Here is a 9321-nt window from a genome sequence, read left to right as displayed (position 1 = left end):
TGAAAGAGGGGCTGGCCCTGTGGCCGAGTGGTTAAGTTCATGCACTCCGCTGTAGGCAGCCCAGTGTTTTGTTGGTTCGAACCCTGGGTGCACACATGGCACTGCTCATCAAACCACGCTGAGGCAGCGTCCCACATGCCACAACTAGAAGGACCCACAACAAAGAATATACAACTATGTACTGGGGGGCTTTGGGGAGAAAAAGGAAAAAAATAAAATCTTTAAAAAAAAAAAAAGTGCTAAAAGACTTCCATGTAAGAGGTGCCAGACATCTGGACCAGTACTGTCCAATAGAAATATAATACAAGCCTTAGTCAGCTTTGGCTGCTGTAACAAAAGTCTATTGACTGGGTGGCTCAAACAACAGAAATTTATTTTCTCAAAGTTCTGGAGGCCACAAGTCCCAGATTAGGATGGTCAGGTTCTAATGAGAACCCTCCTCCTGGCTTATAGATAGCCACCTTCCCACTGTGTCCTCACGTGGCACAGAACAAGAGAGAGCAAGCTTTCTGGTGTCTGTTCTTATAAAGGCACTAAGCCCATCCTTAGGGCTTCACTCTATGACCTCATCTAAACTTAATTATCTCCCGAAAGCCCCCTCTCCGAATACCGTCACGCTGGGGGTTAGGGCTTCAACATGTGAAGTGGGGTGGGGGCCGATTCAGTCCGTAGCACCACATATGTAATTTTACCTTTTCTAGTAGCCACATAAGAAGGTCAATAAGTGTGAAAGTAATTTTAATAATATATCTTATTTAATGCAATATATCTAAAATATTATTTCAACATGTCAATATAAAAATTATTAATGAGATATTTTATATTCTTGCTTTGAAATCCACTGTGTATTTCATACTTATGACACATGTCAAATCGACTAGCCACATGTCATATCAAATGCTCAATAGCCACACATAGCTAATGGTTACCATATTGGACAGCATAGATCTAGAGCGTTAAAACTAAAACAAATCTTAGAGATCACTTAGTACAACCACCTCACTTTACAGATAATGAAGTCAAGACCCAGCTAGATTAACTGATTTGCTCAAGGTCACACAGCTGGTAAAATGCAGAGATGGAACACAAATCCAGGTTTGTGATTCCAAGATCAGTGCTTTTCTCATATCCTCTCCCTGTTCAAAGATAGAAAAAGATGACAGAGAGCTGAGAGGACTGGACTTAGTGAAACTCTGGAATAAAGTCTTACCGTTGATTCAAAAAAAGGAGAAAACTAGCACAAACTTGACCCCTTCAAATATTTACTAAACTTCTGTCATATGCCCAGCATTATGCTAAATGCTATAAGAAACTCAAAAGAAAATGGAAAATGGAATTAAGTGCACAACTTACTCCAACCATACATTCCAAGTTCAGAGAAGAGAAAACATATAAGTGAATCAAGGATAGGAAAGACTATGGGGTGGAGGTGGGACTTGGGAAGACCTTAAACAATGGAAAGGCCTTCAGTCTCAACTCTTGGCTGGCTCTTGGATGCCCATGAGTTATGTATTGCCTACAAAGTTTGGACAGGGAGTCCCAAGCCTCCATCAAGGGAGTAACATCCCTCTGCTTACTTGGCTCTTAGTCCTGGGTGACAAGCAGGAAGTAAAGTAGCCTGGCTCTCCCCTTGATAAATTCAAAGGCCTGAGGCCCCCAGTTACTGAAGTTTCTACCCATCAACAGCAACACTTCCTCCAAAAGGAATAGGCTAGAGCATTTCCCAGTGTGTGGTCCTGGGATGTGAGTAGGCGTCCCGTGGAATAAATATGGGAACTCCGAATTAAACAAACTAAAACAGGCTTCTTCAATGCAGAGCTTCTCAGGAATTTTAACATGCTTTAACCCTTCCATAACTTCAGGTTCAAGGTTAAGATTCTTCACGTGGCCTACAACATCCTCCATGGGCTGGTGCAGGTGGGTAGCACCAACCCATCTCGAACCACCCTCCCCTTTTCTCTCAGTCTTCCTGCCACACTGGCCTTGTCTTCGACTCCTCTGTCTGCTCTGTCCAATGTAGTACCCATGAGCTATCTGTGGCTCTTGAGTACTTGAAATGTGGCTAGTCTGAATTGAAAAGTACTGTAAGTGTGAAATTCACTCCAGGTTGCAAAAGACTTAGAACAAAAAATATATATAAAATACCGCATTCATAATCATAATTGTTTATGTTGATTAAATGTTGAAACGACAAAATTTTGGATATACTGTTAGGTAAAATATATTATTAAAATTAATTTCTTTTTTTCTTTTTACTTTTTGTAACATGGTTGCTGGAGAACTTTTAATTACACGTGTGTGGCTCACGTTATATTTCTGTTGGACATTCTAAAGCATTGAGTCCCTTCTTTGGAGAAACTTTCCCTGACTCTGGCCTGGGTTTCCTACAAGCAGGTTCCTTTATTTTATAGAACTCGACTGGGTCTGTAATTAGACGTGATTTGTTTGCTGTTTGATCAATGTCCATCTCCCTGTTAGAGTGTAGCTCCATGACAGCAGCAACTGGGTTTGTTTTTTCTTATTATTCTTCTCCCAGAGGCCAGCATAAAGCCTGGCACATAGAAAGAGCTCATTAAATATTTGATGAATGATTGATTACATAAATGAAGTGTGCTGTGAATCTCCAAGAAGGGGACAGAGCATTCAGCTCTTACTAAGTTAGTTTGACCACAGAACCTCATGCCACAAAGGTTTTGGTGAAGGATCAGAATTCTCCAGGAACACAGTTTGGAAAGGACTGGATTAGGAGCTGTAACTACAGAGGAAGTTAACTAAGCCTCTGTTGAAATCTCCATTTACAGTGTGACCTCAGCTCTCCTATACCCAAATAGCTACGGGTAGGTTTGTTTTGGTTGGTTGGTTGGTTTGTGTTTCCCCTGCTTTGCAAATCACAAGCCCCAGTCCTTGAATTCTTCCACTTAGAAGATATCTAAAGGGAGCTGAGTAATTCCTAATGAAGAGATCTTCATGCAAATTCATATATGCAGTTCATGCATGGCTGTGTTTTCCTCCTGCATATATGCAGGTATGGAGTAGGGGAAATACTGAGTTTAACCAAGGGTTTGGGTAGTTTAAAGGAATTTACCGGAGAAACCAGCCAGGCCTGGCACATTTCTTTTGGGAGAGGTAGTACATATTAGTGGACTGCATTATCAATTGACCCAGAGGATGACACCCGGAGAAAGATTGTCAAGCCTCACTTACACCCCCCCCCACACACACACAAAAACAACCAGAGTGGTTCAGCTAAGGGTGTCATTTTAATTTGCTGTGTTAATAATCTTCTCCAAAGAGCCCTACCCACAAAAGCTAAGTGACCACTGTGAGATCAGCCAAGAACTTCAGGATTCTGAGCAGACCTAGCAATCAGCACCTCCCACGGAGAGGATGAGAGGATGGCAGCCAGCACCGTATGGAGGAGGCACAGCTGAGCAAACCGTGCCGCTGGACCTGCTGGGACCCTTTCTCTCGCCCATCGCTTCTACTGGACAGAACAATGCAAAGGAAAGGCTGAGGCAGAGGGGCTCATTGCCAAACTGAGGAGCATTTAAAATGGTTCAAATGACAGACTTGAGGACTAGGTCACCAAATTAAATCCATTTTCAAATGCTCTGGGCATTTCTAAAGCTCTGTGGGAAAAAAAAATTTAAACCTGATTCAAAAGGTCCATTTTCTAGCAAAATATCTTACAAAGAACTGACTCAAGAATATCTAAATAGACCAATTACCACAAGAAAAGATTGACAGTGACCAAATTATCCTATCCACACAGATCCCTGAAGTGCCAGATGTACATGGTTCTCCAGGTAAATTCCCTTAAACTACCAAACCATTGGTTAAATCCAATTTCTCACCAATTGCTGTCCCTACATCAACATAGCAATTCACGGCCGGAAATAAACCACACACACAAGCTTGCTAAATTAAGTTAATGACCACTAACCTCAAGTGGTCTTTTAATTCTGCCTGGCAATCCACTATATTTCCCTAGACCGTTTATTCCTTCTACTCCTTCTCCTAGACGGCTCTCACACGTCTTCTCTCCTCTTAGACCGCCAACATCTCCATCCTCACTGATGATCTGACTTCTCGTTTTACTGGGAAAATAAAATCAGTCAGTAGAGATATCCACAAGCCACCACTGTCACACACATCCGCCCATTTGCATCTGTACCCATGTCCTCAGCCTCCCTTCCCGTTACTAAGGATGAAATCTCTGTGCTTCCAATTACCCCCCACACCCACACATTTACTCACCAGATTCCATCCCCTCTCACTTATACAAGGACATCACTCCAACAGTTTCCCCCCTCTGTTGGATCACTTCCATTAGCATACAAACACAAGTTACAATTTCTCCATCTTAAAATTCTATCAACTTCATTTCCCTCTCCAGACTCATCCTATTTCTCTGCTGCCCTTTACAGTAAAATTCCCTTAAAGTGTTCTTGATGCTCCCTAATTCCAACCCGTCTCCTCCCATTCCGTTTTGAAATCCCCCACCTCACCACAACCCCTCTCATCAAGGTCACCAGTGGCCTTCACACAAGCAGGTCAACCCTCAGGCCTCCTCTTGCCCCATCACAGTCAGTCTCTCCTCCTTGAACACTTACGTGGTATTCCTGCTCATTCACTCGTCCCTCCCCCTCAGTCTCCTTTGCTGACTGACTTCTCATTGTTGGAGTGCCCCGGGGTTCCATCTATGAACCTCTTGTTTTCATTGATCTAAAATCACTCCCTTGATAATCTCATCTACTCTTATGGCTTCGAAGGCATCTATATGTGATTCTCAAATATACATCTCCAGCTTGAACCTCCTTTCTGAACTCCAGACTTGTTTATCACCTTAGATGCCTAGAAGTCATCTCAAACACACCATCTTCAAAACAATCCCTGGTCTTCCCCCAAAATCTACTCCTGCCTCCGTCTTCCCAATCTCAATAAATGGCAAACTAATCCTCCTAGTCACTCAGGCCAAAGACTAGAGTCAGCTTTGACTTCTCCCTTTTTTCCTTATCCCACATCAAATATCCAACAAATCCCGGTGTTTTCACCTTCAAGATTCATCCAGAATCTGACCACCGCTTAACACCTCTATTGCTCTCATCCTCGTCCAAGCCACCACTATCTTTCACCTGAAATAAACCACCTGAAATACCCTCCAATGACTCCCCAGTTCACTCACTATAAAGAGTAGTCTTTATGTAGTGTACCAGGCTCTGTAAGGCATCCCCTTTCCCCGTCCCACATTAACGTATAGTATACTCCCCCAGCATAACCCCCTTCTCATTCCGGTTTTCTTACTGTTCTTTGAAGATGCCTGGCATGTTCCCACCTCCAAGCTTTTACATTTGCTGTTCCTTCTACTGACCCCCCAGCTATTTTCAGGGCTATCTCCTTCAGCTCTTCGCTCAAACGTCACTGGGGCTTCTCTGGTGAGAACCCAACTGAAAACTGCAAAACGCTTCCCAGCACCCCCTTCTCCTTCCCCTGCCTTATTTTTCTCCACTTCCCACCATCTGACATGTTATGTATCTTAACTGCTTTGTTTACTGTCTGCCCTCCCCCGCTAAGATGAACGGGGTTTTGTCTACTTTGATCATTGCTGTTTTCCCAGTGCCAGGACTTAATAAGTACTTGTTGAATAAATGCATGAATAAATTCTAAAACTGCTAAAACTTTTCCGGAGCTACAGAAAGCATACAAGCTTCAAAATTCTTTTTACAAATTCAGAGTAACACTGGCAACAAATCTGACAAAGATTGAAATGCAAAAAAAAAGGAAGCTATAAACCGATCTCATTTCAAATTTTTTTTTTAAAGATTGGCACCTGAGCTAACAACTGTTGCCAGTCTTTTTTTTTTTTTCCTGCTTTTTTCTCTCCAAATCCCCCCAGTACGTAGCTCTGTGGGTTTTTTTCAGTTGTGGGTCCTCCTAGTTGTGGCATGTGGGACGCCGCATCAATGTGGCCTAATGAGCGGTGCCGTGTCCGCGCCCAGCATCCGAACCAGCGAAACCCTGGGCCGCCGAACTTAACCACTAGGCCACGGGGCCGGCCTCTCATTTCAAATATTTTAAGGAAAATATTAGCAAATAAAACTCAACAGTGCATTAAAAGGACAATATATCATGACCAACTGAGGTATATTCAAGCCAGAAATACAAGCATGTCTCAATACAAGGAAATCTGTCAATATAACTCACGGCCTTTACACATCAAAGGTGGGTAAAACATATTTCAGTAAGTGTTTGGAATAAATTAGAAATAAGATAACTCAATAACAATTTTGATTACTTAATTCATATAAAAAAGTCTCTACTTTTCCAATATTATAGGGAAGAGCTCTTTAAGCAGGATATAAACACAGAAGATAAAAGAAAAACGTAATAAATTGGATGACACAAAATTTTTAAAAACTTTTCTGCAGTAAAAAAGACTTTAAACAAAGTCAAAAGACAATTTAAAACAGAGTTACAAAACATTTGAACTTGTTTTCTTCATTTTCAAAGAATTTTTTAAAAATTCAATTTGTCACCTTCATGCAAACTGGAAGGAGGACTCCTTTCCTCCAGACACTTTACCTCCACTTTTCGGAAGAACTACCACACTGTGCTAATTTTGTTAGGACAAGACACTTCCCTGCCATCTGCCGGAAAAACGACATAATAAATGTTGAAATCTATGATTTCGGTGATGTAACTAGCATCCTCTAGGTTGAACGCTATACAACCTGCACAACCGTTAGCACCATTGATATTCTAGACTTAGATCATTGTAAATAGTATTTTTCAGTTATATAAACAACCACCAGAATGTGCTGGATGCAAGTAAATTTTTCTTTTGCAGGATGATAAGCATTCTTTCCCCCTCCCCAAATTCCAGTAACGCCCTTTAATCATTGGAACAACCAGAGGTCTGGATTGGTTGGAAGGAGTGGAGGAAGACTTTAACTCTTCACTTTATGGTTTTCTATTACAGCTTGAATTTTTTCCCCATGTGCATGCATAAAAATAAATACTAAAAATATAAATAAATTAGTACTCATCAGAGGAGCTAAATATTAGGGATGGAGGGGTGATTCCAATAAAAGACATACACAATTTATCCCAGTACATAATAGTAACAGAGGCCTGTGGTCTACCACAGTCTTAGCAGTAACCAGTTGAAAGAGCCTGGTCCAGAATGCCAAGAGCTTGAATCTCCTCCCAAGAGAATCAACACCACCCCTCCTGGTGTCCTGCATCTCTACATAGATGCATGGCATGGAGTGTGATAGTGTTCAGACTCATTCAGACGGGAGAGCACCAGCAGATTGTGATGCTTTTTGCTGAAGAGCATTAAATGTCAAAATATTTCATTCTATCATGTAAACTATGATCTCACATAAAACTGTTTATTTAGCTAAAGTGTGTTGCTTCAAAAAGTCAGTTTAATTAAATTCACACACTCTAAAACATAGTGTGAAAACATGATTACAAACACAGATGAAAAACCAGCTGCCTAAGCATTTTGGGTCAGTTCTGAGGTTTTCCGCGACGACTCCTTTGTTACTTGTCTGTGCTCTTTTATCGGTTCGAAGCATACCAGCAGTAGAAAGCATAAAAACTTAAAGAAGAATTATGGCTTTCTTGTAAGCCTAAAATTAGTTCAAAATAAAAAGTTTTTTGAATGGTAAAATTCAAATAAGGTCTGTATTAGGTGTTCACCCCTCCCTGTCTGGCTCTGGCAGCTTCCCAGGGGAGGCTACACCTCCACCATGGCTCCAACTGCTGTCCGTCAGACCACTGTGCTTCCAATCTCCCTTGAGAGATCCCAGCCTCTGGCTCTGATGACACCACCTCCTCCCTCTGACCCTCAGACCCAGAGGTGGTAGGTGCCTCCTCCTGTTGCTGTTCTCTAGATGCCTCCTCAGCCCCTATTTGGCGAGTCAGCTCCTCCATCACCTGTGTAACCAATACCCGGCATTAAATTCCCTCCGTTTCACATGCTTCAGTGGTTTCTCTTATCCTGGTTAGGCCTGATTAATAGAGATATATTTGGTTGGTTTGGTTTTTGAAGGCACTTTCACAATCCATGACACTCCCCACCATCATTTCCCTGGAAAAATCTTATTTCATACTTAAGGTTCAGCTTAAAAATTCTTTCCTTTCTAAAGACTGTCTTGCCTCCCACCCCCTCCTCCTCTCATCTCACCCTGGCCCCTGAATTCATTGCTCTGTCTCTGGACTCTCTCAGCACTTGGGTTCTGCCACTTGTTCCGTATAACTCTTCCTGTGTGTGTCTTTGACGAGGATGGGAGTTTCTTGATGACAGGAACTCAATTTTATGAACCTATTTATATACTCCAGAGATGATAGGTATGCAATAAACATTTATGGAATGAATGAAGGGGTAATAGTGACTTCATCTATTTAAAACAGGAACAAGGGCCTGGGGTAAGGGTTGAGAGAGGAATTATTGTTTGATGGGTACAGAGTTTCAGTTTTGGAAGATGAAAAAGTTCCAGAGATGGATGCTGGCATAGCTGCACAACAACGTGAAGGTACTTAATGACACAGAACTGTGCACTTAAAAATGGTTAAAATGGTAAATTTCATGTTATGTACATTTTACCACAATTTAAAGAATTAAAATAAACAGGGAAAATACCCTTTATCCTCAACTATAAAATGAACACCCTATGAACCATCAATTCTACTGTGAGATCTATACCTTGAAGATATTTTCATACTTGCTCACAGGAAGGAGGAAAGTCCATGGAATTTCCCTGCAGCCTTATTTGGAACAGGAACAGCAAGGGAGGAAGAGAGACAACCTAATTGTCCAGTTAGCGAAATGGATGAATAAATTGTACCATTTCAGAATAGAGAATACTGTATAACGTTAAAAATGAATCAATGAGAATTTCATTGACCAACGCAGATCAATCTCAAAACCATAGTGTTAAGTGAAAAACAAAAGCCGCAAACTGTATCTACAGTATGACAGCATTTAGTAAATCTTGAAAAGAAACAAAACAATGCAACATATTTTTTATGGCCACATTTATATATGTAGTAAAAGAATAAAAACATGCAATTCCAGGTTAGTGGTTAACCTGAAGAGAGAAGCAAGAAGGGATGAAAGCATTGGTCTCTAATATTTTATTTCCTGCAAAAGGAGTGAATTCTGAAAGAAGTAAGGCAAAATATTATACATTTGTTAAATCAAATGAATGGGGTATATGGAGGTCAATTACATTTTCGCATACTCTTCTACTCTCTTGAAATATTTCATAATTCAAAATCTAAAAATTAAAGTAAGTTGATAAAGTTCAGATT

The sequence above is a fragment of the Equus przewalskii genome, chromosome 7, assembly GCF_037783145.1.
Source record: "Equus przewalskii isolate Varuska chromosome 7, EquPr2, whole genome shotgun sequence".
In the NCBI taxonomy this organism is placed as follows: domain Eukaryota; kingdom Metazoa; phylum Chordata; class Mammalia; order Perissodactyla; family Equidae; genus Equus; species Equus przewalskii.
The sequence above is the reverse complement of the archived record's forward strand: the minus strand, read 5'-3'. Positions refer to the sequence as shown.